This window comes from Microchirus variegatus, assembly GCF_963457635.1.
Source record: "Microchirus variegatus genome assembly, chromosome: 11".
Lineage (NCBI taxonomy): Eukaryota > Metazoa > Chordata > Actinopteri > Pleuronectiformes > Soleidae > Microchirus > Microchirus variegatus.
The window spans coordinates 9031894-9037084 of record NC_139812.1 but is presented as its reverse complement, the minus strand read 5'-3'; positions in this window follow the sequence as shown (position 1 = coordinate 9037084).

Here is a 5191-nt window from a genome sequence, read left to right as displayed (position 1 = left end):
CACATGTCTGCATGTCCTTTTATGCCAGCTTAAAATAGCTTTTGAAAATTGCCTTTAATGGCCCTCTGATGGCTGATGAAAGATCTTATAGAGTTGATTTCTCAGCCATTGCTCGACTCAACTGGTATAAAGCAATTTCCCATGACAAACATACTCTGCCCACTATTCAGGTAACACTTGGCCACACTGCACCTCCTTGGCCAGGGGAATGGCAGCAGATTAGTGAACGTGCTCTGTCTGACAAAGATGACAGCTCTTCAAGCTCCACCTCAGATGTGCCGCCCATTCCTAATGAGCTGAGAATATGCAGCAGCAACAGTGTTAAACCAGTGTTTTATATGCAATAGCAGTGAAATCTTGGACCAATTCGCATTTACAGAGGCGTCAGGGGGAGAGCGTGCCCAGAGGGGATGTTTCCTATTTGCAGCAGATTCAATTAGATGAGCACATACCATATTCTCTTTACAATGACGGTTGAGATGGCACACAGGACTGGCAGCAGCGTAAAACATTGGCTCTTGTACATGTTTAGGATTTCTGAACATCCCAGTCCAATGGGAATATTGTGATATTCACTACTGCTGTGAAGACCCTCTGCACTCGCAGGTGCCTATAGATTTAACATGTATAATGTCTGACTGCAGGAATACTAATGGTGAGCGGTCACAGACGGAATTAAAACTGTGGATTTTATAAAAATGATAATGCCAAGAACATAAAGGACACTGGTTCCAGTTATCTATCCATCTTCTACCGCTTTATCTTTCACATGAGGGTCACAGGCGCACTGGTGCCAATCCCAGCTAACACAGGGTGAAAGGTGGGGTACACCCTGCACAGTCCATTACAGGGTCACATAGAGACAAACGACCATCCACTCTCACACTCACACCTACGGTAAATTTAGAGTATCCAATTTGCCTAATCCCCAAATCTGCACGTTTTTGGACTGGGGGAGGAAACTGGTGAATGCAGAGAAAACCTGTTCCATATAAGTAAGTAATTAGTCCAATCCAATCCAAAAAAAAAAAAACAGCAGAAACAAAGTGCTGTACAGTGCTGTACAAATCAAGATCTCACAAAGGGTCGAAAGCCAAAGAGTAATGGGTTTTAAAGTATGTTTTAAAAATGGACAGTCAAAGGGCGTGTCTAACATGCAGAGGAAGATTCTTCCACAGCAAAAGCTCTGTCCTCGCTGAGCGTCCAAATAGATTTTGGTATCTGCAGCAGCAACTGATCAGCTGACCTAAGAGAGCAAGCAGTAGTGTAAGGACGAAGCAGCTCAGTCCAACAAATGTTAAAATGAACTCTAAAATGGACGGGCAGCCAGTGGAGTGAAGCTAAAATGGGTGTTTTGTGTTCCCTCTCATGTGCTCCAGTCAAAAGATGTGCAGCAGCATTTCAAAATGACGGATGATGCATCCACATATGATGCTTTCATGCTCGACAGTGGATTTGTCTGATTCTTGGAGATGCTTTCAGAAGTTACCAGCGTAAATGCCTGAGGTCAGGACTTGCTAATGTTGCTAAAGCAATGGCAACGTGGTCAAGTCAAGTCAAGACAATTTTATTTATATCGCCCAACATCATAAACACAATTTGCCTCGAAGGGCTTTACAGTCTTACAGAAGTAACCCCCTCTGTCCTTAGACCCTTAAACTGCACAAAACCCCCTGTTCCCATGGGAGAAACTTCAGGTGTCATCTCAACATTGTGCATTCTGTCTGACACAAAAAGTGGCAACAATGGGGAAGGCTATATCTTCCAGAGCTCCAGCTTGACAGTGTACTGTTTAAGCTGATTCGGTTGGCAAGAAAATGTGCTTATGATTAAGAAATTTGAACATTCTTTGATTCTGCACACTGTGCGAGCCACGCGAAGCAACAGACCCACAATGCAGTCTGGCAACGCATTTTGACAGCGCTCCATTCGAGTACTTGTTTTTACAGCGATTTAGTCATCAGACTTCAGATCACCAGTTTGCAACTTAATCTCTAGAGGGCAGTCGTATATTAATGAATTCAATTTGCAATGCCATTTAAATTGAGTGTCACACTTAAATTTAACAGCCTCTTTGTTTATGTTAAAAAAAAAAATAGGCACAAAAAAATATGAATTACCAGCATAAACCACCATTTTTATGCAAAAGTAAACTACTCTGTCAACTGTGTGACTCACAGTCCCAAAGGTACAGCACAGTAGTAAAATGCTGACATGGATGACACGAATCTCCGACAATTCCTAGAATATTATGGGATTCAGCAGGTACCAAAGGTGAGCCTAACAATCAATCTGAAAGCTCTGTAAATGACCTGTGCAGCTGAAGGACATGCAGATTACAGATGTCTTTACGCCGTCATTTGTTGTCGGACATTTTTGATTAACAGGTGAGATGATGGGGGATGTAGAGTGGGGCTCTGGACAGAGGGGGTTAGTCCCTTGGTTACTTTCTGCTGTGCCCATACTGGCCCTCGTACATCCTCCAAAATGTTCATGTGTTGGACCCAACCACCACACCCCAGTACACCTCTTCAGCAGGCGGGCTAAACCACATAAGGGGACAAGGACAAGGATAGACCATACTAAAACCTACAGCCCATGGACCTCACTGCAGACATCCCAGCTTTCTGGGCCATGATGAACCTTGGGCCAAAAGGGTGGACATTGGACTCCACCTTTAACAAACACTAAAGTGCAGCCCTAAAGGTAACATCCACTCTCAAGGGCATGTAGCCAGAGTGGACTGCCCTATTAATATTCATCAGCAAAGAATATCCAAAAAAGTAGAGGAAGAGGAGGTATATAGAGATTTTTGATTATCAGGTATGAAAACCTATGATGGAACCTCTGGAGTCAGTGATGAGTTAAGTTGAAAGATTTTATTGAAGACAGCTCAGATCCGGAGAACTGAGGCAATGGCTGACATCTGAACAGTGAGGTGTCATTGCAGATTCTGGCGAGCAGCGTGCCATGTCTGATACATATAGTTAGGAAGATTTGAGATACAGCATCAAGTTAAAATGCCTGGCGCCTTGGTATCTAGGGAGAGAACCTTAAAAGGCTACCTCGTTTGTGTCTTATCTTAAGTTATGGCTGTTTATATTGAACACCAGGTCTGGTTATAAGAGTGTGTGAGTAATTAAACTTAAAGATGCTTGAAGATTAGAATTCTCTATCACATATAAGTTGTGTTTATATTTTCACTGTAAGTGTCCTATTGCTGCTACAACACTCACATTTCCACACAAGGATGAATGAAGTCATCCATCTCTATCAGTCACTGAGTCTGTCAATCCAGCTGACAGCCGGTGGGGGGTCTCATTTCAAGAGAAGATATTGTAAAACTTGAATTATTAGGATTTGAAATTCACTGTGTTGATTCATGAGTCTCAGAGGGCAAACGTGCTGCCTCGCCTGATATATGTTAAGATGCACACCAAGGTGCAAATTGTACAGTTTATCTTCATCCTACATCCTAATTCTGATAGAAAACTGCAAAAATATAAATCACCCCTGGAAGATGATCTGATTACTAATCAGCACAACACGCGTGATTAATATCAACACTGTCCCCTTCAGTATCGCGCAACAAGAACATTTTGACATGCTTTAAGATTTACTTAATCTCTAATGAGTATATGCAAAAAGTGCGATTTTTGCCAGCTAAAAGAATAAATCATTAACAGGATTACTCCATCTAAAAGACGTTAGGATTTCACACACCAAAGCTCCCCTTCAACTTCACCTTGGTTATTTTGTTTACATGACGTTAGATGAAACCATTCGCATAGATGATGAAAGACATGAGGAGACAGTCAATCAGCCTCGCTGTGACCTCTATTAATGAAGGAATAAAATATGGTAGAATATGATATAATGGTTCAGAAAACCAATTTATTTGTCACCAAGTCACTTCAAAGGGCACGGCCCCACAGTAAGTAGTTAAATGTGTCCCTTGATTGTACATCACATCTACATTTAGATGTAGTTCACATGTGAGTGTTTCAAAGCTATTCTGCTCGAGGTCTTATTGCAAAATTCAGTGTGCAACAGAACAGCAGAGATGCAGAAATACAAAAGAAAATACACATATTCATTCACGTTAACACATCTGTTGAAATAAGTTGGCCGTAAAATCAAATAGTCACTGTTTTTTTTTTTTTTCTTATATGTAGGCGAAATACTGCTATTTATGATTAAATCTGTGACTAAGCCAGAAATCATTAGAGGTTAGTTCACAACCTCCTGAGAACCATGTGGTTTGACTCCTTTTAGCCTGTGGATAGGATTAATTGACTTTGCATTATACACGCTCAGTTGAAATTCTAATGTATTCACTCCTCCTGCACATAATTTTTGTTAACCCCCGTCTACTTGGTTGACCTCTTCATTTTGAGTGTGGTGTACATGACTGTAAGTAACGTGTAAGCAAATTAAGGTTCCGGTAATAATGTGCTTTTACTAACCTTGTGCTGGGCCTGTTCTCCTCACTCTGAAGATCCCTCAGGAGCTTTACTGTTAGTGGGCCACAAACCTCCAGCATCCCACCTCATTTGGTCGCACATTGATATTCCGGCCTCTTCTGTAAGATTGCTTATCACAGCCTCTTCTGCTAATGAACTTTATCCACAGCATCTTAACAATGAACTGTTGGCCTGACGAAGAAGGTGATGATAATGCAGAATGCACAAACATTCAACTGGACAGAAGGATGATAAGAGTTTGGTCATTTGGCCTCATTGAGTCTCAGGTTTGTGTTGGGTTTGCTCAGTTGCATCATCAGATATATATCCTTTGACCTCCAATTACGCTGAACTGTGCAGACTTTTGAGGAAATTCAACCAAAAAAAAGTATTTTTTTATTATTATTGTGTCCTATCATGACAATGAATTTGGGCCACGTAGTTGGTATAGTAGTTAGCACCCTTGCCTTTGCAGATAGTTCTCCCGGTGTGTGCATGGGTTTTCTCCGGGTTTGAGTAACGGCCAAAAATGTGTTTCAGAAAATTCTTGTACGCAGCAATCAAAATCAACATCCAAATTGTTGTTGACATCAAAATGTGAAGAAATGCCTCACAAGCATTTCTGATATGTCACATTCATGAGTGAGGGATGAACGGTACACTCGTAAGGACACATTAAAAACATAAGGTCTTTACGTGTGGCCGTCACCAGTGTGAATAGAAGATAT